Source organism: Lineus longissimus, chromosome 5 (genome assembly GCF_910592395.1).
Source record: "Lineus longissimus chromosome 5, tnLinLong1.2, whole genome shotgun sequence".
Classification (NCBI taxonomy): domain Eukaryota; kingdom Metazoa; phylum Nemertea; class Pilidiophora; order Heteronemertea; family Lineidae; genus Lineus; species Lineus longissimus.
Window position 1 is genome coordinate 13,594,161 of NC_088312.1, and position 27,903 is coordinate 13,622,063.

The 27,903-nt window shown below is 41.1% G+C and overlaps 1 protein-coding gene across 2 annotated transcripts in view; it reads left to right on the top strand.

Moving 5' to 3' along the window:
• LOC135488271 (metabotropic glutamate receptor 1-like) overlaps window positions 1-27,903 on the top strand; it is a 112,582-nt gene that overhangs the window by 42,412 nt on the left and 42,267 nt on the right. The window lies entirely within an intron of this gene.

Genomic DNA, 27,903 nt, shown 5'->3' on the forward strand with positions numbered 1-27,903 from the left:
GAATTTGGAACATGATATGATCCTCGGATTTTCACTGAACGTGGCAAAGATCCATAATAATGTTGTCGTTTGTGGACCACTCGACACAAAACCCATGCAATCAAATGCATGCTAGAAATATGCCACATATCTCATATACTAAGTGCTTTTCTTTATCCCCGCCAAAGTGAAACATGTCAGATTTCGATACGTCAGGCGCCAGCTTATAGCAAGCAGTACGAAGAGCTAGACCGTCGAAGTACCTAATATGTAAATCATATACATGTATGTCCTTTATCGATGGCTTTAAAAAACATGATCCTCCTACAACTAAATATGAAAGATTGTAGACTGTCGCGTATGCAGGACTCAATGACACCGCATAGACCTTCGTACTTCATGTTTCGTCGTTCGTACCAATTGCGAAACCTGCCTAATGGACACACCACTCAACCACGATGTCAGTATAGATATATGCAAATTCATATAACCGTGTCTTGCTGTTAAGGCATTGATTAAAAACCAGCCAGAACGCATCCGCACGTATTAGGAAGAAATATTATTGAAAGTCAATCTGCCAAGTGACATTTTTGCGTGTGTACAAAGCGTCGAGATGAGTGAGCCAAGTTCTTTGAAACTGTGAATATTGATATTTTGGCTTGTTCAGATCGAGTTCGTTTCTCTTTATCAACAGTTAGTACATGGTCGGTTACTTGGTTTCTCTGTTAGTGATATCATGTTTTTTAGCTTTCATAATAGGCTAATGACAAACTTAAGTTACCCGATAGAAATATCAATACGGAGATGACGTCATTTTCAGAAAAGGGTTTTCGTATATGTCGTGATCAGGAGTCGTTTCCCGTAATCGACAGCTTATTCTCGGTTAGTTAAATCCCTGTCAGTGAGCACTGTGATTGATATTTCGTATCAACCCACGCGATTGTTGCGACACCAATAATACTTTTATATTTCAAAAATAGTTCAGCTAAGTGTGATGGCTGGTGCAGTCTTTCTTTGAAGTTAAAACCCCTCTATCTATCTATCGATCAAAATCACCTTCAGTGGTGGCGAAGTCTATCAACATCAGGTGGGTATATATATATCCACGGTGGTTAGGAACAAGAATAAGTACGACCGGCTGATGAATTGGTAAAAAGTAAAAACCCGGGATGCTTTTTAACCCAGGCATCATTCCGTTCTCTTGTCGCAAAGAGGAGACCGAGACGAATGTGTTACTTACATGTATCAATACAAACAATTAGCCGCTAGTGCTTCCTAAGCTGAAAATACTTATAGGCTATTATAAAACGACAGTAAAGTGTGTAAATGATAGTAACTTGTCGTTTTACACCGAAATAACACGGTATCCAAATCCGCAACTTTTGAGCTAGGAGGAGCCAGACACTTTGACATTGGAACAGTTTCTCCTTCTACAGCGGTAGTCGATGATACTATCATTGTAAACATGTGTTATTTTTGTAACTTTATTAAATTGACAATTGCTTAGCCTTTTCAGTTCAAGTGTGAATACAAGAGTTTAATGGCGAATACAGTGTGACAATGCACTTGTGTGTGTCCTCATGAATGAATTACTCTCGAATTTGAAAAAGGCATTTGATCGGAAAATACCACCTTATTGCTTTAGTATCTCCAATTCATGCCAGAATTTGAAGATTACGATTCGATATCATTGCCATTACGCAAGGTTTCGCATGTTGAAAAGTAATATACCACAAGAGTTCGTTAATACTCTAATTTGTACTGCGTAGTTCCGCTAACGATGATTCGAGTCGAACACCCATTGTAATCAACTACTAGCCCTCAAGCTATCCTTAACAAGCTATTTCATCAGATGTTTGTGAATGAGCAAGCATCACAAAGGAGCTATAGAGTAACACAATTGCCATAGCTTGCGGATTGTAAGATACATATCAAATCTGCTCAACAGAGGTGCCCACGGGACTACGAGAAAATACCCAATGTTTTCCTATCGTATCAGTGTTTGTTCATGTTGCCAGCATACCAGCTACTACTTAGTTCCCGTTATGAAAAACGTGTTACTTTTAGTTCTTGATTAAGAATCGAAGTAAATCATTTTTTTCATGTTTTTCATGTTTTTTTAATTGAACATCGAAAGTAAAACATTTCTTTTTCATTACAAACAGTAGTAGCTGGTATTTCTGCACGATGAATAAACACTACTATATTGAATAATTTGGTACAATGCAGTTTATTCAAACCTCAGATTCCAAATAAAAGTGTTCAGATACCAATATTGACTCGTACAAATTCATTATCAAAAAATGGGGTAAGTGACCGAGCTACCGGGAGAGCTTTATTCAGAAAATTATAATACTGAGGAACAAAATCAATACTAGTTTTAATTGACACGCAGTACTTGTCTGCTCTCTGCTCGACAGTCCATTGTATGATTACATCAGAGCGTTAAATTCACCCTGACGGTACATGATTATCAAACCATCGGTCATGCGAATTACAACAAATGATACATCGCCAATTACCCAGTAGAATAGGTTGCGGGATGTATAAATATATACAGTGATTTTAAGCGACGGAGTATTGGAAAAATGCGCCATGCTATGCCATTGTAGTACGTATTTAGCTCATTTATGATTACGGATCAACAGGGGATTGCTAGTAATGTACGTGATTAATGACTTCCCTTTCCATCTATATCAGGGCGATGACAACTCTTTGATTGGCTTTTTACGAACAAGTCATAAATACAGGACAACCTTTTTACAAATCACCATTTTGCATTTCGGCTTAATGCTGCTGATTGATGATCTATAGCTGCAATAAATAGTACACCTTCTGTACCGGTCTTCACAGCGTTATTTCGCAATAAATTAGCTTGTTTTTTTATTGTGCATTTTAAGGTTTCTGGCATTCATATGTGCCACTTAAATAAAGCGTTTCAAAAAATGCCCATCTTACAACATAACATAGACTTACAAGTTTTGTCAGTACGAATTATGCAGTTTCAACGAGAAAAAAAAAGAATTACAATATCTCGGTACCAAAATATCTTTGTATTGTTTCGATGTTGAAATAAATCTACTCTAATCTCCCACTTACCTGTCCCATTTCCAAACCCTATCGCAAGTGACTAAGTCCGAATATTGCTAATTTTGGTTGGGGCAGAGCTCAATTTATGGAACAGCCTGGAGTAGTGACATGACAATGGACACTGTAAGGCTTTACGACAATCTTGCCTAGTCACGTAGTCGTTTACGTGTACTGCGGCTGGGCGACCGGGGCAATTAGGGTCACGGTTTCGTAACAGCTCAAGATCACTGTGGCGATTCGTTCACCATTTAACACACTGTATTTACACAATGGGAGCTACTACAACCGATCAATTGCCCAATGGAATAAGAGTGATTATAGAAGAGTCCTGGCTATTCTGCAGTTAAGCAGTGAAGTGGTCTAGGAACACCCACAAGGAGTCTTTAAACTGTGATCGGGCCTGATTGTTGATTTCATCACCTGTAGTTAAAAAGAGTGGCCTCGTCTTTGACATGGAAGGGTAAAGTCACTAGATTGGAACTGGGACGAAAGAACAGGGTGATCTACTGCCTGATAATGGGCATTAAAGAAAAAATTGAACAGAAGATTAACATTCTGATAAGGTTTTATTCATCATGAAAGTCAACATCAGCGTCATCAGGGTCAAACTCAAGCTCATCATTAACCTCTTCAAGTTCCCCATCTGCTGGATGCGGGATCACTGGGTCGTCATTCCCGTCCGGAAGAAGTCCACTTAGTCTCCACCCACTGACTATCACTTGGAATGCCACTCTTTCCCAGGCGAGACTGATCATACGTACTACTTCCTGGCGGGAAATCTGATCACAGTGTCCATCATCTTCGGTATGTCCAATCTTCCAGGCTTTCCACACCAATCTGAGATGACATTTAAAACTGCGATTTACAGTTAAGTCCAAAGGTTGCAAAATTGAAGTGCATCGTCCAGGAATGAACGAATCCTGTCCATTTTGCCGCGGAATTTCCTCCGTAAACAGATGATGTCTATGGGCAGGGTAGCGATCCAAGATGAGGAGAAAGGTTGCTCCGGCAATAAATGGCACAACAATGGCTTGCAACCATTCGATCAATGACTGATGTCTTGCCCAGCCATTCGGAGTACCTGTAACCTAAGATTAAAACGTTTCGTTTAGAAATAAAGAATAAATCGGTGCAATTCATGAAAATGTATGACTCATTCTCCGATTGTATTGTTGCTCAGCCAGCTGATAGCTTTGGGAAATGGTTTCAAAGATCAACGTACTGCAATGATTCTAAAAATAGAACAGGATTCGTAAAAAGACCATTAAACACGAGGAGCAGGCAGATCATAGAGCTAGCTCCATTGGCAGTTGAAGATGATATGGTCATCTAACAGCTAATAAACCAGGATTAGTTAATGAAAAGGTTTACTTACTCGCACGTTCTGGGGAGCATGGGCTCGCAGTTCTGCAATAACTTCGCCTTCAGCATCCAAGCCCCTAAAGTTGACCTCAGCTGGTAGTTTTCGTCCATCGCTGGAGACGGCCAAGGTTACCGTGCATCCAATCTTCCCGTTCCCTCTTGAGGATCTGATGTCGATCGAATGTGATCATGTTGTAGCCATTGTGGTTTTCGGCACCATGTCAAAGTTGACAAATGTTTCATCCATGTTGATGATCACATGGAAATTTCCATTTTGGATGATTTGAGACGTTTCCCTACGATAGACGGCCGCTATTTCCATAGCGTTGTCGGGGAGGGTTCGCGTGTCCTTATTCTTTCTTCGATGGCTTATTCTTTTTCTGAAAGGAAAAGGAGACCACTTTTAGCTTTGAAAAACGTAGCTTACTCCCCCATTACTGTCCATTTCTTGGTCATTGGGCCCATTATTCCATTATGGCAGAACAAAAGTTGTGAGAGAACCCAACCCAAGTGAGATACCAATTTACGAAATGGCTTCGTTGTTTTTACCTTTCTTTGAATCGGGTCAGCGAGTGATCTGACGCTCGGAAATCCTGATTGCGAGGCCTTTGCGCTCTCGTCTGCTGCCTTTGTTCCTCCGTCAGATTAGTCCACCATTGTCTGTATTCTCTGGCTGCTTGTGACTGGAGATCGATCCCGGATACTGGAATTCCATGCTGGCGGCGTTGAATAAACCAGTCGTTGAGCTGATTTTCCATGTCTGCCCAAAACGCTGAAAAGGACAAACGGTAGGCCTATCAAGCAGACGGTGAAGGGATGAATCGGAGGGGGAGAAGAGTAGAGTATGCCTGAAATCTAAGAAGAGTCCCTGAATAATGTCGAACTATGGATAAAACCTCATTTCACAGTGAAAGCCTGAACTCACTGTCGCGCTTTTGCGCCGCGTTTTCACCGAGGCGCGGAAATCAATTGTTATTCATTAGGTGAACAAAGGATTCCCCGCCCGGCGGTGAAAATGCGGCGGAAAAACGCGTCAGTGAGTACAGGCCTTAATCTTATGGGCCTACTTCACTTAAAATTGTACATCTTTCGTAAATTCCTGACAAAAATGAGTTACCTTGTTCATCATTGCCATGCTGCCGAATCCTCCGCCGTCTCCTCTCAATTTGGGTGCACCTGTCGCGGCGTTCCGACATCTCTTCATACTGGTCTAGCCATCTTGAGAATGTCCTTGGATGGATGCGGTGATGTACGGCAAAAGAACGACAAGACCGGGCATGCGCAATGCCCATCGCATGGTGCAGCCTAAAAGTATCCACGTAGTCCAAACGCTGATTCAAGCTGTAGCCATGAAGATGTCTCCTTTCTTGGCCTTCGTTAGCCGCACCATTATTACCTCCGTCGTCACCACCATCACCATGCCCACCATTACCGCCACCATCACCGTCGTCACCGTTATCCATCGAATTCACGACCCAAAATCCAATGGCAAAGCAAAAAATCCAAAACAAACGCATCTCGTCGATTAACAAATCGAACCTCTGACAAAAACATCAATGAGCACACAAGAACTGTCCAACTTCTCTTATACTGTTTTGGAGAATACGTAATTGTTATGTCACTGAGGTCATCCGTAACCTCACCCGATTAGGCCTAGTGTAATTCTTTGCCAGGCTCTGGGGTGTGACAAGGAAGTCGACAGAACAATTATAATATTGATCCAGGGCATTCTGTTTCCGACCATACCCCACCCCATTTTATTGGACTTAGGATTTTCTGATGATTTTCCGGGTTCAGGAATGGGACAGGTAAGTGGGAGATTAGAGTATTTCGGCTATTCTACGTCCGCTATTTTGTTAGGGCCAAATGGTAGCCTTAGGGCATGTTGCATTATTCATGTAGATTTCAAAATTTGAAGGGAGCATGTAAGTCAGAAGCCCCCCCCCCCCCCCCCCCAACAAACAAACAAACAAAAACAATAGATACGCATTATGTACATTTTGCACCGCGTGTATACTTCTATCCGCGACCGCAAATAAACAAACGCGTGCATTTATTTCATAATACGCACTGTGCTTACATTACTCATCAGTCACGACCCCAGCCCATAAAATGTGGGAAATACTAGACATTAATCACTCTTTCATCATCTCTCCATCGTAAGCAGGCACTTCAAGGGCTACAGATTGCATGACAAATGTGTCAGGCGGGCCGAGGGACCGCGGACGCGAACTCGATCACGATTGCTCGCCGCTTGGTTAAAAACGATAAAATGGTCGCCCTCCAGGTTCGAGCAGCTCTTATATGTTTAGAAATAGACAACGTTTGTCAGTGTAAAGCTTGTCAATGTGTTTCTGGTCTGTTCCCCAGGTTGGAGAGAGGCTATCATTTGAAAGACGACTCTCAAACGTGCAACTTGTCGTCAAATGAGAGACCAAACACAACCATCCGCGTCACTCTCGGACCGGAACGAAAAAATTAGATCATTTATGTCGATTCGAAGGGGGCGAGTTTGAAACCTAAATGGTAAAAAGAACAATGCTTTTTTGAATCCTTATTTTGCATGCTGTGGAAAGTACATGCCAGTAATACCTGATCTAAAAGAATGTTCCATTTTAAAAGTCCGATTACGCAGTCAGTTTTGCATGATATCATCTTTAAAATTCGGCCGTGATCTAGCTTTGGATATTATGAGTAAGCTTTCAATATTTTAAGTTGCTAGGCCCTACACGTCTATAACTCATATGGTACTAATGTCAAGAAAGCAAGTCCAAAAAGCGATACCAATGGATATTGAAAAAACTGTCTGATTTGAGCAGGTGCTCAATGTGACCGGTACGCAGACATTTTTTCCAGGTTGGAGTGTTTCTTTTTACTTCGTCCAACTTCCTACAATTCTCCGCTTTAGTAAACTTTTTTCAGATTGTCCTCGATAAACCTTTTCAGAGATAGTGAGTCCCAGATCGAGTAGTCCTCGGGTTATAATCAATAATTGACTTATCTCTATAACAGCAAAAAAAACATGATTGCTCTCTGCCATATCAAAGATATGACTGAAAAATAAAACCTTTGATAAATAATTGATGAACCAGCACACTATCAACCCAGGCAGCCATTAAAAGTTGACTCCGGTTGACAGGCGACAAAAAAAGTTATAGCAAACACAATGTCGCCGATTCCGTGGGAAATGATTTTGCATTTTTTGACACGTACTTTTTAATTAAGCACTTTATGAGTGTAATATAAAATCTATTGATTAGAAACTTTAGGCTCTTCTAAACAATGTCACTGGTCACACGAGGCAATATTTTTAATGATACATTGTTGTTTTAAAGCCGGACGGTTTTTTTAGATCGCTGGCTATGCATGTATTAAACGAGCGGTTTTATGATTCACCGAACGGTCTTTACGATATCATGATATACAGATGGCCGAATTAAGCTCAATAACCCCTCTCCCCTCTCCCCCACAGCCCCCCCCACAACCCCCCACAGCCCCCCACTCTCAACACAGGTATAGAAAAAAAATAGAAGGTATTCCAATGCAGAACAGGCAGAGTTCGTCTGCAATCTTTGAAGATGCATTACCGATTCGGCAGGTTCTAACCAGTCCTTGGAGCGTTCCAAAACATAAACCCAAGAAACTACTCATTAAACCAGCCAAATTTATCGTTTTGATGGCACGTTTTTTTGTTGTTAGCTATTTCTTAATTGTGGTCTTGGCTCTTGATACACTTTTATTCTTGTTTAATTACCCCGCCATTTCGGTGGTATTTAACATTTTCTTTCTCCCACGTTGTTCGCTGAGAACTTATCAAAGAACCAGTCTTAACCTCGAAAGAAGCAGATTGGTTCCCAATCCTCACGCTAGAATTGCTGAGGACGCTTTGCGAGTTGGATACAGCCGTGCTCCTCACGGTTCTCCTATATACACATTGTACAGCATTAAACATTCATAATGTACAACGAAGAATGCATGAGATAAGACGTGTAAGATACAAATAGCTGGACGGGGGCGCCAGTGGGAATGTAGCGGCAAAGATTGAAACCAATCTGCTTCATCCACTGGTTTGTGGGGACGAGGTTGATTTAATTTACATTTTCTATGAACAAGCATAAATCTACGTTAAAACAAGTATATTATTGAAAAATTTGGGAAGTTTCATCAGTGGTTTTTATGTTTTCATGGTTTTGAAAAATTCCAAGGTGAGAACCTACCTACTGCTTCAACCCCGAAGGATTTTTTCACAACAACCACTCGTATTATTAGCCATGAATCAATGTACACTCTACAGCCTACACTGACCGTCGCATCAATGGCAGTGGTGGCTTCTGTCATTAACCTTTTCCTTGTTTCAGCTGATGTGTTAGCAAACTGGTGTTGGATGTTAAAATGTGATATTGACCCTCTGTAAACCGCTGCAGCTGTGAAAATATATTTTGGGGCGAACCAGTAATGCGTCCGCAAGGTGATAAGCGAACACACAAGGGAACTGTGCACGGGAAGAGTCCACGGATACTCAGCCTTACGCATCGGAATCATTTTTAATGTCAATTTGACAAACAGTCATCCAGTGATTCCTCTTCCCCGGGCAGAATAAAAATACATCGCTTTTATGAATCGGCTTTATACGCAACAACCAAATATTGATTCTTGCGTGTACATAGCATTTTTTCTCAAGCAATTTTTGTAAGTTTTAATTTACGAAGGTAATAAGACGAAACATCTGCATTCTGGCGCATTATCTCATTCATATTTTTCTTTTACATGTTTTTCTCCAAGATTGGTATCAAAATATGATTTAAATAAGATTTAGACCCAAATCTTGAAACATTTGTATTGGAGACTGAGTAAAAATTCTAACAGAAATCTCTTTTAGAGTCATAGCAGCAAATTCGTCCTGTTTTATGCCATTATCATTCTATCAAATGCTATTTGGTCTTTCAATTCAGGTTTTGAATTACACCGAATACAAAGCAGAGCAACACATTAGCCATGTTAGCGTGGCCAACGTATCGTCGCGGACCGGCTCTTAACTATCTTGACGCTTTACTTGAATTATGCGAAGATTTAGATATTCCGTGCCAACTCTGTTTCCAGAACCTCATTATTACTGCTGACAACCAATCTATTCTTTAATTAGCATGCCACTCGTTTTATGGTTTTTATACGGGCTATATGACGTCCGTTCCCCTTGGAGAAATGTCTTCGTCCGTTTGTTGAATCGAATGATATCTTGTTGTGGAGATTAGAGAAAATTAATCAAGAGAGGCGCACGGAAGAGAAATGGGTATTTTAATGCGAGAGAGAAAAATAGCGGCATTCGTAAACTGCGTATTCCGAAGGTTCAGTAGACTGAAGATAAGCTACGAGTGATAACTCAGTCACTGCCAATGGCGTGCTGTTCACTTAGTGATTAACTGAGAAGTTGTGGTGTATATCAAACCATTGAGTATGGTAGAGACATAGCAAAACTAATAGCAGCAGATTGGCTTCCAATGTGTAGGTTAAAATTTCGCTGCGCAGTGATTGAGGGCTCATAAACCCCACCGGATATTCAGCAAATTATTAGTTTTCACTCAGTGATCTATAGATAGGTATACTAGTTTATGACAGCAAACCACATTTAAAGGACCATTGGCATTATTAAGGGCAATATTACCCAGCTGTCGGCTGTCCAGTCACCTCTTATTCTACATAAGTAGTTTCCATCAATAAATTGCATAAAAAAGGGAAAATTCAAAATCTGACTGAATTATCGTGCTTTTCCAATGTTGACTCCGATTTGACCCGAGTTAGCTCTCCACGCATCGACTCTTTCCACTAAAAGGCGTTTCCTGGATCCAGGATCTAACCATTGACGTCATGGTACTGATATCGATTTTTCTGACGTCACGCTGATGGCGCTTGATTACCCCGAAACTGCGGCGATAAATGGAAATGATGATGCGTCTTAATAGCGGGGTGACATGAACTCGAATCTCTGTGTGCACGCACGTGGTGGGAAGGGTCTCCCGGTACTGAAAATAACGAATAACGCGTTTTTCTACTATCTGTGAGCTGAAAAAAAATTGGAAAAGCATCAAAAACATTCATAAAAATTGTTTTACTGATGAACCAACATACTGCTATAATGAAATGGTCCAGGGACCATGTGCTCACATCGGGTAATGTAATGCATGTCATTTGCAGTGGATATGGGGAGAACAGTTTCTGGCTAGTTTCACCAGTTTTGATTCCATTGAAGAATATTATTCTTCTCGGCTCAATGCTACAAAAGAAAATTACCGGTACCATCTCAGTATAGCATTTGGGTTATAAAGTTGAATGAATTTCAGGGTTATTGAAGAGTGTACATGTCACATGGAAATTGGTTGACATCTGTTCAACAGTTTAGGAGTAATAGGACTTTGTTGGATTTTCAAGATGGCGGCCTGGCGGCCACATTGGTCATGGGATTTGACTGAAAATATATATTGATAAGAGCACATAGATACATAATCACCTGAAGTTTGGTTGCGATCCGATCATTGGTTTCGGAGTAATAGGACTTTGTTTAATTTTCAAGATGGCCGCCTGGCGGCCATATTTGAAGTCCGACCGGGATCAATTTTTGGGGATAGAATAGAGGGTCCCTAGATACATGTCCTCACAAGTTTAGAACCTTATAGCTCAAATAGAAACGGTGCCGCCTATCGGTGATTTAGTGAACTTTGACCTCTGTGACCTTGAAAAGTAGATCAAATCAAAAACCCCGGGTGATATGTCATAACCTAATTAGATATACCCAACATAAAAATTTCGTCCCTCTACGTACAACCGTTAGCTTCAAAAACGCAAAAATCAATTTCCAAGACGGCCTGGAGGCCAGAAAGTAGGTAATATCGCGAAAAAGAAAAACAAGTCCGGGCATATTGCCAAAAGCTACCATCACACCAAGTTTTAGCCATCTAGCCTTAACGGTGACGAAACGTGCTCCGCTAACGGACAACGACGGATGACGGACGCCACGATATCGTATAAGCTCCCCAGAGGTGAGCTAACCAGATGAATACTTTAAAGGGGATTTCGCACGATCAGCGCTTCAGCCTACTTTCTACATTTTCTCGGGCGGTCTTCTTCTTCTCGTTCGCTCTAGACAGTCAAGTCCGATCTTCTGATGTATTCTATGGTGTTTCGCAGCTGTTGGAGGTCTCCATAGAGCTGGTCTTGTAGGCTGGTACCTTCTGGCCAGATGTCTTTTCTCAGAGCTACCAATCTCGCACATATTGTCAGGATGTGTGCCACGGTCATCGGTTCCGTGGCACATGGGCACAAGTCGTTGTCTCCGATCCGACTCGGGCGGTGAAAATGCACATTCTCATTTCCTGGTTATCAATTATCCAGATTCGCGTGTGCAATAGGGCTCACAATTGGCTTCCATTTAAAAACTCGGGTAAGACTTGATGATGTATTATTGTTTGGATACCGACTGATGAGGCGCGCATTGTATTGATTATACAAAATTCACTTCAATGTACAGTACATGTAGTCTCATTATAATTATGATTGTAATTGTGCGTGCCGTAATAGTGAGAGAAAAAGTTTTTTTCTTTTTCTACATTGCCCTGTCAAACTCAAGGTACATACATGTATTATCTCCCTGTGATGATCCAGTTGTTATTTTATCATGTGCTGAAGATTTGTTTGGTTGTGCTTCTTTCACTCAATAAAGCAATAATTGTCATACTTACAAAGCCCTGTTCTTTTGGGTCCTTTAGACATGGTACTGATCGATAGGTAGTACTCCAACAATGGCCACAGGCAGTTGTTCTTGTCCTCAGCTTTTTGACTGGAAATTGAGTAAATAAATTTGATTACTATTATAACATGTACTTGTATATGCAATACCACACAAGGAGTTTTCTAATGCTATGCACTAATTTGTACTTTTTGGCTCACCTGTGAGCCTTTACCATCACGCAGTGTCCGTGGTCGTCCGTGGTCTTCCGTCGTCGTCGTCATCGTCGTCGTTAGACATGGGTGGCACGTTTTGTAACCGCACAAGCTTTTGAACTCTAACTTGGTACACATGTACCCCTAGGTGACCGCTACTCAGAGACCGAATCACGGCCTCATATGATACACGGTTTTGCCACCAGGGAGCCAGAGGTCAAAAATTGAAAAAATCGTGTTTTCTCCCTTATTACCGCTTCGAAAAATTTGAAAAAAAATATGGTAGGTACTTCTACCAATGGGAAATCACATATCCTCCGGGTTTTTGATTTGACCTACTTTTGAAGGTCACAGAGGTCAAAATTTGTCGGCAGCAACGCCGTTAGTCGGTGGTGGCACGTTTCGTAACCACTTTAGCCAGAGATCTCAAACTTGGTAAAAATGTACCCCTGGATGACCCCTACTCAGAGACCGAATCTTGGCGTAATGCACTTCACTGTTTGGCCAACAGGAGGCTAAACGTTAAAAGTGAAAATATGCGATTACTTGCCAAATACTTGTCCGAAAAATCTGAAAAAAATATGATAGGTACTTCTTGCAGACCCTTTGCGGTTTTTCAACCTACTTTTCAAGGTCACAAGGTCAAGATCGTCTGACGGGGCACCGATGTTAGATAACAGTGGCACAGTTTGTAATAGCTTAAGCCAGAGATGTCAAACTTGGTACAAATGTTCTCCTGGGCAATCCCTCTTCAGAGACCGAACCGTTGCATGATGCGATTCACAGTTTCGCCAATAGGAGGCCAATCAGCAAAGTAAAAATATGCGATTGTACCCTCAATACTGGTAAAAAAATTTGAAAAAACACACCCCTTTTGACCCCTTTCCTGTAGAAGTGGAACAAGCATGCGGTACCTTGGAAAAAACACCCCCTTTGTCCCATTTCCTGTCGAAACAACTGATTACCACACCAAATTACACCTTGTATTTACAAATGCACATCATGTGGATCATACAGGGGTCATTGACAATTGCTGGTCTGACCATAAAATGATTACCAATGTCAGAATCACTGACACCATAGCCTTCCCTTTGACACAGGTGAGCACATGGTCCCTGGACCATTTCATTTAAAATGTACAACAGCCAGATAAACTGTACGTCTGATTATACCCTAATAAGATGTCCCCTATCAAATTCCTTCAAGCAACCCTGACATCAGCTTTGAAATTGTAAACTACATGCAGATATGGTTAGTGGTGGCCCAGCAAAATTATAAAATATAAGTGTGCTCATGGCATATGAACATTATCTTTTACTCGCCTCAACAAATTTGAGCTAACTATTTTGCATTACGTTTTCTATATCAATACACAATCGCTAGTGAGACAAAGCTAGACATAGAAAATTGAAAAATACATGTGCATCTATTGATACATTTTTAAGTATACTTACAATTGCAAACATTTCTGCAACAAAATCCCGGTTGGCATTTTCACAAGTGGTTGGATACAAAGCCAAAGCTCATGTATCTCTTCATATATACTGATATCACCATTTCGGCTAAAAAGATACTTTCTCTGCGGGCTCATACCGGGAAACTGCAACAAAAATGGCCTAGTTATTCTAACGAGTGTATATACATGTATATGGGCGGTTATTACCGCAAATAAAGACAAACCAAAGCAAAGACACTTGTGTAGCATATCAAGGACACGTAGATTGATATTCCTATGTGTGCCACATCAAAGACATCTGGAAAGTTTTGTTTTTGTTTTTTTTTGATACAGCATAGATAAAACTAGACCGCAACCTCTCTGGGATAGACAGTTGTTTTCATGAGCCATACACAGCACAGATAAGACATGACCGCAATACCTCTCTGGACCATACACCACGTCAAAGATAACGATGCGAAGTCAACAGACGGCGCCACCGTCTTGGGAAAAGTAAAAACGACATCGACAACTTCAGGTTTTTGTTGATATAAGCAACTAGCGGGAAAATGCCCATGTGTTGTTATGTCACTATTGCATCTATTCGTAGTAGACTGTCGTATTTTGAGATCCCCTTTCTTTTCAACATCATCAATCATACTAGTATATCATAACAATGGATAGAGATAAGTTAGAAAACTGTGTCAACCTCCTTCAACAAGTTGTTGGAATAATGGGGAGAGAGGTGGCGAATAACTCTACGAATAGAAATGGCCACTGAAAACGTTCATCGTCTAATTTTAGCGCTCCTGATTGGTCGATGGTTTTACTTATAAAATAGTTATTTATCAGATTGCCATGCCGAGTTATCGGCGGTGAAGATGGATATACGCACAACGACGGTGGATCGGCATGCAGATTGCGCGCATCTGATTCGTCCGGCTTTTTAATTGATATTTTTAACTAATTGTTTTTGCTGCTTTTAACACAGAATAACTGATTAATGGTTATTTTTTACTACTTCATTGGTTATTTTGGCTTTACTGCTCAAATTAGTTAAAAATGTACTACTTAATTCTAAGAGTGTAGCGGTCGTTGGATTTAGGGTACACTGTATCAATGTCCATATGATGTAAACGAGATCAGGCAAAAAATGCGACTACGCGCAATCCTCTTACCCATTTTCGACCGCTTTGCCTATTCATACATTAAAATACCTTTAAACCTCATCCAACGAACGTTGTCTATCATGTACATGTACTTGACGATTCGTGCATGGCCGCGTGGACAGTATCTGACTAAGAAATAAACATTTAGTATTCAACAGTTGCAAATGCAATTTGCTTCAACAAGCATCCGAAGCGCATATCAGATTCTTTCGATCTTTCTCCTTGTATCTTTACCCAGAGCTGCCTGTACATTTTCTCATCTATCTTCGGAGTAGAAACGGCCCATCGAGGGCTTTACCCTGCGGATACTATAAGTAGTCAGGCTAGCGCATATTGTCAGGCGATCCAAGCATCACCATGATCCCAATGGGCTGCGATTGCATGATTGGGCCGTGGCGGCCATGTTCATTGCCTCTTCCCATTTGCGCTCTTGACAAGTCATTACCAACGACTTCTAACTGCAGTGGCGGTGATGTTTAGGGGAAATGGCATAGACGGGCAAATTATCAGAACTATTGACACTTTGTTATATCACATAAGTGCTCTGCTATTTGCTTTGTATAGAAATCGTTTTGGGGCACAGTCTTGGAAATGTCAAATGAACACATTATATTCGCAATGATGGAGTGCGTTTCTCGACAGAGTTTAACCCTTCGTACAAATAGCAGCTGGTATAATGCAGAAAGTCCGTGTTTGTTAAGCTAACTTTTGACAGGACTTTGCAAAAAAAGCGGTTAGGTATTTTTGCTTTTTTAAGTTTTGGTGTTTTCCGGGTGAAAACACCAAAACTGTGGGTGCTATTTTCTCGTGAAATCTCGTGAGAGAGAAAGTCAGGCATATTAGGGGCATCATATGGCGCAAATCACTAGAACTTTTACGTTCTGTCCCAGAGGGCACTTCTCCTATCGGCTGGATAAAAAAGTGCCGACCTTCATGAGTTAATAACTTCAGATTCATTTCTTGTACTCAAATGAAATTTAAAGCATACATAGATCTGATATGTGTGTGCTTATTTTGAAAGTTTGGTGTAAAGTCCCTTAGTCTCTATATGACAGCCAATTACAGTAAACTTGTCAAATATTGCAATCTCCAAATTGGGACGTTGCCTGCTGCATGCAGATGTCAAAGGTACGTAATATCGGTCAATTAGGTGTCATGGAGCACCAATATGAATATTTTTGATCCGATTATTTTTCTAGACAGACAAAGGTCATCGTCTGAAACCATATTTTCATCAGTTGGTGCACGCTAGAAGAGGCTAAAGACAGTATAGAACTAGGGTGTTGGGCCAATTCATCACTAAGTGTAATTTGCATAAATTAGGTGACTCTGATCTCAGGCAATGATGCTTGCATTTTGACTTGGCACTTCTTTCATTTGACATAGGCCTACCTTTAACATCCTTGTCAGTGTCAGAATAGAACTCTCACAGACTGTGGGAAAGATCGGGATCAAGACATACACAAATTTTGATTAGGGCTGACATGGTGCCTTTTTAGATAAAGTGCTCTGAATCGTGGGGTAACATTTGGACTTGACGAGAGTATTGTAGTGATATTTGAAGACTTACAACATTTTGCAACATGCAACAAAGAATTGCTTTGCATTTTATTTGCTACATTTTTGTTAAATTTTTACAATATGTCCTAAAAATGTTGTAAAATGCATTTTCCTCTGTACACACTACGCAAAGTTTTGCCAACCAGGTGTTGCCACCCGGAATGCTGCTAAAATGTTGCTAAAATGCTTTCAGTATACACATGGCATTAAGCAAGCATACTTGCTTAAGAAAGAAAGAGTGCATACATGTATGTTTATTGAGAAAGAAAGACTTATAGCTTTCCTGACAATAAAATGTACATGTATGTGTGAGTATAATATCGCGAGCCGACTCTAGCCTGTTTAAAGTCTTTCTCAGAAAAGTTCATTTTACTTGCATTAGCTGCTTCGTCACTGTAGAGATATACATCTCCGCAAGCTTATCAGGAACGAACATCTTGCTAAATAAAGAGATATTGAAACATAACTCTCCGTTTATAGCTAAGATACCAATCCCAAACAGGCGAGGTGCTTCTCCAGTATATAAAAAGTCCTCAAAGGTAACACTTACGTCATTTTTCCTGATGCCAAAAGCTGGGCATATACCAACGTTTGAAATCATGAATTGGTCTCTGATGACCAGGCTCGGGGCCAAACGAATTTTTCAACTTATCATGGTTAAAGTCGTACAATGCGTCTTGTCTGATTGCCTCAACGACGGGCTGGCGCCCCTTATAAATCTCATTTTTCTCCACCGCTTAAGCAAGTTCCCAGAATGCCGTATTGCTAGCCACTTGACCTGGCGTTAACTCTCCATGATCGTAACATACAGACGAAGAGGCACCCGCAGCGTTCGCGTCAGGTGGTATTTGGTTGATCAGCAAAGGGCATCAGGTCTGCCACAAATGGTACACGGAAACGAAGAACACCTGATTCCAAAATACCTGTTTCTGTCAGGAACGTAAAGCAGATGTGTCGCAATACAAACCTCTCTACCTCAGAGATGGGTCGAGGATGGTCAGTTTTGTATAACTCCATCAGTAAGCCTCACTGCCAATTGTTTTAGATCGTTTATTTCTGTTATTGCGACTATCACCCAACTCATTCTGTTTTGATAGTGCAGTGCTGATATCCACTTCTTTGTATACAACCGGAGGCCAGCAGTTGAAGACCATTATCATCAACTTGTTCAATGACAGAGTTCTGCGAATGAGTGGCCTCATCCAAATAGTCTAGAAAGGTTGGGAATACGCTGTGCATGACTGAAACACTATCATTTGCAACGTGATGAAACCTGAAGACAAACCTATATAATTGATATCCGCTGGCATCAGGTTCTTCTGGTTGCAGAAGCCGTACTTTCCAGAGCAGGTCACCGTTGCAAAACACCCCATGTTGCTCATTCTGCATAGCCGATCGTGCAGTACTGGTCTGAAGAATCTCAAAATCGGGTGTATCGGGTAACTCGGCCAAATATCTCGCGCCGTTTTCCTCGACTATGGTCTGGCGCAGTGACAAATACCTTCGCTATAACCTTTCAAGGACTAACTTCACATTTCCCTCGCTTATTTGCTGTTTTGAAAGGAATGATACATAGAGAATTATTGAAAGCCACCTAGCTATTGCATCCTCAGTAGAGGACATTTCCTACTTTCTCAACCTCCGTAGTATATTTGGTTTCGACAAACGTTCAGACACCGATCTCGATGTCGGTCGGCGGGTCTAATTGTTTACACTCCCTGTTGACAGCGTGCTTAGGCTTTTCCTTTTTTCCGAGGTGAACGTAGGCCCGGCCTGTAAAATAATCATCCTGTGTATTTCTTTTGACTGACAATAATGCTTCAACATGGCCGTATAGAACTTCCTTGTGCATCCCATTCTGGTGTGTCCCAGTACTACCAGTAGACGAAGCATAGAATTGTTTCTTACCTTGATAATTGGAAAGAAAACAGTAAAGCCTCGTGTAGGGGATTTGAAAAACTATGACCAATGCGGTGTATATCGAGGTGTCTTTAGTTTTGCACTATTTTGAAATTCATCTAGCTGAACATTGGTCAATCATACAAACGAATCAGCCAGATAGGGGCTCCAGCAGTGCGCGCCAAAATACTCCAGACTCACCGATCTAAGACCGTTTCTGGATATGGAAACCAAGCCCCACTAATGTAGATTGTTATGCGCATTGTCGTTGTCGTTATGCCAATTCGTCATTGTTAAATCGGGATGGACAATATGTGGGTGACACCAATTTGTTCAATGGTTATGCCTTTCGCATTTGCATCAAATTCATAATAAGAGGTTAGGATGGATTTCACTTTATTGTCAGTGCGATTTCTTTTATCGAAGACTCGTTGTCAATATAGGCTAATAGACAGAGGAACTGTGAATAGAGAGTATTCGCACCAGTACATTTAGGTCTAACGACTACATTTAGTCATCCGTAACCGTGAAACGGTCAACGTTTAATTTATCGTGATTTCGCTGGTAGATTCGGTTAGCCTTTACGGATAGTTAATAGACAAGGTTTATGTAAGTTTCCCTTGTAGAAGGCAGGTACCTTCAATTTGTCAATGGCATTCGACAGGTTAGGTAATTCTTTTCTGCACTTTGCACGGGTCATGTCCGAGGAGACCTACAGTGAACAGTCGACGCTCAATAGACTTTCAACATGGACCTTCTACAAATGGCAGTCGAGGAAGAGGATGAAGATCTTTTATACATTCTTTTTCACGATAGACCACAGGAACGCGTGATTACATACGACCCTCAATGGCCGAGGTTTAATTTGGATGAGCTTGCTGATGACCAGTCATGGTTCAACTTTCGGTTCAGGAAGGAAGAACTGTATCGTCTGTATCGCTTCTCGGGACTTCCTGATGAGATTACTGTAACAAACAGGTGCACGTGCAGCGGACTCGATGCATTGTGTATGGTTTTAAGGCGATTTTCGTATCCGAACAGACTGAGCGATTTGGAAAGGTTTTTTGGACGACCTGCATCTACCATGTCAATGGTGATTAATGAGACTATAAGCCTTATGTACAACACTCATGCTCATCGTTTGAGGACTCTCGACAACCCATGGCTGGGTCCCGCACAACTTCAAATCCATGCAGACCAGATACACGCGAAGGGTACCCCGCTGCTGAACTGCATAGGTTTCGTAGATGGCACGGTTCGTCCTATATGCAGGCCAACACGCCATCAACGCGTGTTTTATAATGGGCATAAGCGTATACATGCGATTAAATTTCAGTCAGTAGTCATACCAATCGGGTTTGATTTCGCATCTGTATGGTCTACTGGAAGGGCGTCGACATGATTGCGCTTTGCTTCGTATGAGTGGACTGATGGAGCAAATGGAGGCTAGAGATCTCACTGAAAGGAATGGCCTGCCATTTGCAATATACGGCGATCTGGCTTATCCCATTCGAAGGTATCTGTCGAGTCCATTCAGAGGAGCAAACCTGTGTGCCGCAGAAGAAGAATTCAACAGGAGAATGTCCTCTGTCCGTCAATGCGTGGAATGGGAGTTCGGAAATTTGGTGCGAAACTACGCGTTTTTGGACTTTAGGAAAAATTTAAAAGTACTGTTGTCTCCAGAAGCAAGTATTACTTGGTAGGTGCTCTTCTGGTCAACTGTCGCACATGTGTCTATGGCAATCAGACGAGTCAGTACTTTCAACTGGATCCTCCAACTTTAGAGAACTATTTAGCCTGAACTTTGCGTTGTAAATGTAGAGAAAATATTTGAATTGTGCAAATTACAGACGAAAAGTCCAAATTTAACCTGCGAGTAATTATTTATTTGTCAAATCTTACATCGTGCAAGCAGCATCTAATTTTTGTTTTGGGCCAACGCCATCATCCTTTCCATCATTTGCTGATCCCTCTGGATCCTCGCCTTTCTTTCCTTCTTTTCTACTTCGAAACGCTCTTTTTCAAAGGAAAGTTTATCTTTTAGATACGTCACGTACTCTGCAGAATCAGTTCGACGCTTCTTCGTTGCCGGCATGGTGGTGCAATTCGCAGCTGCAAAAAGAATAGTGTACCCGCCGTTTAATGAAGAGTCGGGTTATGTTACATGTATTACAATGTACGTACTGTCAATCAGTAGCTGCCATTAAAGCAAAATTTCATAATTTCGTGAAGAAAAAAAAGTTATTCTTACCTTTCTTTCCATGTAGTTCGAGATTTTCATCAGCTCCGTCCAACTCACGATCAAAACCATCCGCGTGTTCTTCCGGATCGTCTCTTACTTTCAGCGTCTCCATAGCAGCCTGGCGTATTTGTCGTCCGTGGGCTTCCTTGAGATCGGGTATTTCTTCCTGCTTTTTGGCCGCCCTTTCCTCACTAAGGTTGGCCAACTCAGTAAGCAGCTGGGCTCGCTCGTCGTATTCCTCATCTGTCCCAGACCTAAAAAGTGACACAAAAGTTGACGAGTAACATTGCAGGTCCTTATTAAAGGTCAGCGTGACGCATTTTCAGCCGAGAAAGAAACTGGGAGTATAAATTATAAAATAGTGTTTTAATTGGTGCTAAAGCAATGGAAAAACACATAGTTCATGTATATACTTGGACCAATTTTTCCATCAAGAAAATGATATGTCCCTGGTAACTAAAAATCACCAAGGGCCTAATGACCGCTCTTAGCAACATTTGTGTTACACTGCAATGTTTCAGTGTTAAAGATATACTTACGCTCTAAGAGATTTCAACTCGTCCTTCTTATGAGCCACTTGGAGAGTTCACCCTATCCTTGCATGCCCGGAGAGTGACAAAGCTGTCGCGCTTCACCTCCGTCAAAGCTGTGTTCACATGTTGGTGGACTTCATCACACGCTGGCTTAGTTGTTGGTTGTACCGCAACCAGTTCTCTGAGAAGAAGAATGTCAAGTGCTGGGAAAAATCGAGAAGGTGCGTTTTTTTGTTTGTTGACTTGCTGGTACTTGCACCTTCGGTCGCCATGCTAAAAGAGAATCAGGAAAGTTTTATGCAGGCCTTTTTTAAAGGTATTTGGCAAGCCGCTCGCCGAACAGGCATCTTTTTTTGTCCTGTTTGGAGAGCCGCTTGCCAAACAGCACTAAAAAGCCACCCTGTTCGGCCAGCCGGGCTTGCCAATCAGAGCAAAATTTCTTTCCTGTTTGGCAAGCCGATGGATAAACTACGCCTACTCATGAATATGCATAATGGCGTATTGATCTGAAAATGGTCTGTTACTGCGGTTTTTCCTTTAGAGTAACCAAATTCCTCTGAAGCGAAATGACAATGGTACTCGATTGCCGAGTGCGTACGTTCGATCATTGAAGTTTTGTGCATAATCTGAAAACCCTTTTGTGCATAATCTGAAAATACTGACAGATGCACACGGTCTCAGACAACCGAATGGCCCCGGTGTCAGCAACCTCGTCCCCAAGGATTCTCGTGTCATTTTACATTGGGATTTCTGCTCATCTGTTACACTGGGTACGAGGTTACAGTGTAATTTCGAAATTTTAAAGGGGGTACTATAGGCAGCAGCAAGGAAGGCAAGTCACCACAGCACGCATCTCCTGTCTCATATTATGCACTGCTGCAGTCTTATGTCAACTTCAATCATGAAGTTTAAAGTTGGCACACATTTCATTATGAGGAAGCCATGCACACTTTATGATGCATTCATTGACACTGGACTTGAAAATGGGCTTCATCTTCAAAAGAGCCATACGAAGCCCCCACGCGCAACTTTTCCACTGACGAAATCGGCAAAGGTGGCGAGGGCTCCGCCATTTTTTCCCTTCACCTTTTCCAGCCTCACTTACTTGAGCCTCTCCAGCGCATTACTAACTTATGAATATTAATGAGCCCTTGGGCATTTATAAATATTAATGAGTTCGGCTCTCCATTCAGGACAAAAAAAGTCGCTATTTGGTAAGCCGGGCTTGCCAAATAGTCACTTCCTTTTTAAAATCATAAAATTCCATTTAAAGAATACGAAATTATTTCCGAAACAAAGGATTAATAAAAATTAGCTACTTCTGGCACTGAGATCTACCACCAGAGAAAATCAAGCTACCCGTAGCGTATTTTACCAAACATGCTAAACGCCATTTACCTTGCGGATATCCAGCTTGTTATGCGTGAAATGCATACGGCTAGCCAAAAGGCCTCTTATAAGGGCCTGTGTACACGTAACGACTGCACAGAAGTCGATGACTTAACAGTGCTGATTTTGTAATCAGTTAAATTGCGAAATGCCTCTTTTGACTGCCTTGGTCATCAATGAAAAAGGCACTCATGGACGGCTATAAACAAGATATTTAAAAGTGAAATAAACATGGATACAAATGCCAGAAACGAAATGTTTCACAAAAATTGCAAAGATATTTGTTCATTAATGATTTTAAAAGAAAAGCTATCATTGTGGGAAGATTTTTTTGGATAATCATGCTGTTTTGTCAAACCGTTTTTCACTCACGTATTGTAACTAGTTACGGATAATAATCTCTCCAAACCGTATGTGTAAACGTCATAAGACCGCAATATTTGATGACCTAAATGTAGTCGTTTGGCTAACCGTGCGGGTGCGAATACTCTCTAATGACTACACCATAACCACTGATAGAAGTATTATAGTGGTTAGGTCATAAGTGATGAGTTCATTCCCAATGCCAACCACTGCCCATCAAGTTACCACAACCTGAAGACCACCAAGTGTGAGCCAATCAGTATGAAGGGACCTGGCCTGTTCAACGCATATCATACTGGAGGCTTATCTTAGTGAACAGTTGTTAGATCGGGGAGTCTCTAGTGTAATGTTGACAGTGAATCGCAACAGCGGCTAAGGATAAAAGCAACTGATCGAGCTACCAAAGTTTACCTAAACATCCCCTCTGTTCAACGACATGCCTACTCTTCAGAAATGGAGTTATTCAGTTCACAATAAAGCCAATAGTGAAGAGACATAAATTGTGTTGGAGACTTTTCGTCCGAATATGTTAAAAAAAAGTGATCTCTGTACTCTCTCACTGGATGTGCACCCTACACGCTGTCTGCAGAGAATGCCTCGCTTTCGATTTGTGCACTGGGGATATTGGGTATATCAGGTAGAAGATCCAAATGCACATCACGAATATTCCCCAGAGCGCGGCTTCGGTCTTAGTCCGGAATGCAAGTTTGACTCGCCAACTTTAATCTCGGTTTAATAAGTATTTAGACAGGTGTAAAAGAAATGGAATGGACGTACACATGTTAGAGGCTCCACTGAAATGATTAGTTATTCCACCAGCCTGAAGATGTCTCTTCCTGTTCCACACCAGCATCCCAGGATTACATAACTAGGCTAGACCAACCGTGGATAATGTTGATATAAGCCATGGGCTATGCTGGCTGTATATTTTCCATTCCTCTAGTGCTTTAGGGCTTAGCACAGTGTATTATATTTTCTCCCTATAGTGTATACTGTGGTTGTGTGGTTTCATGGGCATTGCAAGATTTGATTTTTTTTATCTTGGGTAGTTTTGACCACCGAAGCATGGACTGGCCTTTGGGAATTGAATACCTGTGAAGCAAGGAAACAGGGCTATAGGGGGCCTCTAGGAGCCTAGACTTTCCTCCTTTTGATTTTACCGAGTATGAATCAATCATTATTCTTAAACTTCAAAACAATTCACCCTGTAACCTTTTTGGGGGGTGCTTGGTAAACTCTACTTTATTAAATAGATGGAACCAATCACCTTTCCATAAATAAAGGCAAAGAAGATATAATTATAATCACCACAAACATTTATTTTGCTTTTATACAAAATAGAATAGTACCATTGTTTTTTGATATAAAGTTTTATATAGAAATTTACAAAAAACAAAAAGTAAGAAGTAAAATATATAATGGTTTCTGATCATCCGGCCTGTGAATAACCAAGATTTCACATAAAATTAAGGGTTCTTTTGGTTAAGAACCTTCCCTCCAAACTTGATGATTTTGTTGTGATTGTCCCGCCCCCCCCCCCTCCAAAAAAAAACTCAAGAGAAAATAAAAAGTATTTACATATCTGGGAATAATTCGAAGTACTTTGCATTGTAAGCATTGCGCATACATCTATTATGAACAAGTTTAATTTTTTCATAAATCAATTCAATAAATCATCCAGAAAAAACATGGCAGGCTTGATCTGTGTGAATGATTGACTGGATTATTTTTAATATTGCTATGGTTTATTTGCAAAAATATTTACATCTTGGGGTCCCCTTCACATCATTTCAACCAAATATTTATGAAATAGAATATTATGATACTGTGAGATCCATCTGTCCCACCACAAAACTATGTCAAAGCTGTCCCTTCACTTCATTTCAAGCAAATATTCATGATACTGTGAGATCTAGTTTGTCCCACCACAAAACTACATGTATGTCAAAGCTGTTCCTTCAAGGACATTTCAAACAAATATTCATGAAATAGAATGTATAATACTGAGATCCAGTCTGTCCCACCACAACAACACACTTGACAAAGCTGTCCCTTCATTTCATTTCAAACAAATATTCATGAAATAGATATGATTGATACTGACTGTGAGATCTAGTCTGTCCCACCACAAAACTACGTCAAAGCTGTCCCCTTCACAATTTCATTTCAAACAAATATTCATGAAATAGACCACCACACCACACTTGACAAAGCTGTCCCTTCACTTCATTTCAAACAAAAAGTCATGAAATACATGTAGTATATTATTCTCACACTGTAGTGTAAGAACCAGACTGTCCCACCCTAAAGAAGTCCACTATCTATGACTGCTCTTGCCCACATTTCTGACAGACTCTTTTCCCAGTGTCCACTTTTTTATATCTACCCTTGCACTCTTTCCCATTGACAAGAGCTCTACTACATGTTCTTGCAAGTGGTTGGCAAACTGTAGCGGTCGAACTCAATGCATGATTTTGACAAATCAATTTCAATTGCTGCGCTTTGTCTTTCACTGCCCCATAGGTTTTCATGTCTTGGTTAATAAGACGGTAGATACTTTCTGCCCCTTGTTCCCCCAGTAACCCTATAGTTTCCCATCTTTTCACAAACTCTGGTACATGGAAGACAAGCAGGTGGAACTTGATCGTAACAGTTTCACAGGAAAAACCTTGATGCAGAGATTTTTTCATACATGCCAGATAAGCGAGTGAACAAATCAAAATACAACATATATTTCTCTGGATGGGCTGCCTTCACCCTCACAAGAACCTGGGGGTTGTCAATGATTTTTTTTACAGTGGTTGCCTACGAACAAGTTGCTATGGTATGCTTGCTTGAACACGTGGAGTTCTTCTAAACCTGCATTTAGTGCTTTTTCTAGTGGTCCCTGGTATTTCTTAACCTTCTCAAAAGTTTCATCCAGCGTTTTCTGCAAACCTTGTAGATGTTCATTGCATTGCTTTTCAGTACTCTTGGCAGCATCAACCCCTTCTGTACAACTTTGAACCATTTTTTCAGAAGTATCTACACCCTGACAAAAATAACATTGATACTCAAAATCATCACTTTCAACATCAACGTTTGCCCCAATCCCAGTACATTTTCTATGCACCCACAAATCGCATTCTAAACAACCCACCCAACTAACATTCGCTCCTCCTTGCCATACCATTTCAAGGCAAACAGGACTCTGGGAAACATGATCTTCATCCCCTGGGTCAACTCTCCGACTCCTTTTCTCTACCGCCTTTTTGAAAGATGTTTTTGCCTGCACCTCACTTTTAGCATCTTTCAGCTCTTCTGAAACAACAGACACCTCATCAGAGAGATCTTTCCATTTCTGGTATAGAAGTCTAACCTCTTCTTCTTCTTCTTCCTTCATACCCTCCCTATCAAGTGCAATGCAATATTATTGTGATTCTTGCCATTGTTAGTTGGCTTATTTGGATTACGCTTATCATTCAAAAATGATGCCACATTTGCCTTATACATGAGATCATCTCCTGGATCATAATCACAAAGGTCATTTTTCACCCACTTGCCATCAGACCATTTTTTTGGAGAGTGTGCCGCACCCGATCTTTCCCTCAGATCACTCAAAGGCACCAGACTGAAAAGGCATGGGAAACTACTGGCAGCTCCCTGGTGTCCCATGATGGCGCAGAGCCATGCATAATCCCCAAAAAGAAATAATCTACAAATGGGGGATGTTTTAGTACCAGTCTCCTCATTGGGTAAGTCCAAAGGCTTCCCCGACATTTCAAATTCATTGACCTCAGCTTGGGGAGGGGAGAACACCTCCCAAATATTGTCCACAGAATCATAGGCTTCAAACATTAAAAGCAATTCAGTATTTTCTGGTGCATTGCAATGAACCAAATTCCCCAATTCCAAAACAAGTTTTGTTTATGACCCACCCTTTTCCCCACCCAATTTCAACCAAATTTCCCCCCTAAATTTCAATGGCAACTCCACAAAGTTCTTCCCAGACTTAACATGACGGCTGACAACATGCTGCACAGTAGAAACAACAGATCTGACCCGACAAAAAGCAACAGGAGTTGGCTTTTCTGCTACACCATTTTTTAGCAACTGAACAATGCCAACCTCAACCATGGACTCACTGTTGTATCTCTCTTTAATTTCATCCCTCATCAGGCCCTCATTAGCAAGAACACTAATGCCATGACATTCAAGAAATGTACGAAGGTCACGGAACCGACTCATTGGAATTTTCAAAAGAACCTTCAGGTCAACAGAATCTCCTGGAGAAAGTTTCTCCACCACTGCCACCTTTGCCTTCCTACATGCTCCCAAAGCTATGTCATTATTGTTCCTAATGAAATGTGACAGCGTAGTCACAATGTCATCCTGGTTTCCTTTGTCAATATTTGCATCACCACTAGATAACAAGGCAAGGACATGCTTCAGTGATTGAGATCTTTCACTTAGGGTACGGGGATTGGCTTTTGATGAAGGAAGAGTGGGCTGTGGGACCCTGACGAATTGTGAACCTCTTTTCCCACTGGATACTGACCGAACAACCATTCTATCCCCCGTCATTTCTTGGACTTCCAACATGTTTTTATTTTCAAACTTGGCTAATTTAGATTTCACCTGTGTCATTTCACTACAAGTGGCAGCCAACTCTTTCTTCACCCTATCTAATTCTACTTCGCTAGCATCTACTTTGGTCTGCAAATGTTTCACAGCGTCTTTCAAGACATCTATCTGTAATTTCAATCGTTTCTCAGTTTCGAAAAGTAGTGCATCTTTAATTTCAATCTGTCTTTTGAGTTCGGCGATTTCACATTGACAACGGGCTATCTCAACATTTTTTGTTTCGATTTCATTGTCCTGATCACACACAATTTAATATAAAGTTCTGTTCAATTCACATATTGATTTCCACTTTTCACACCATGTTGACTTGATACATCTCAAAGT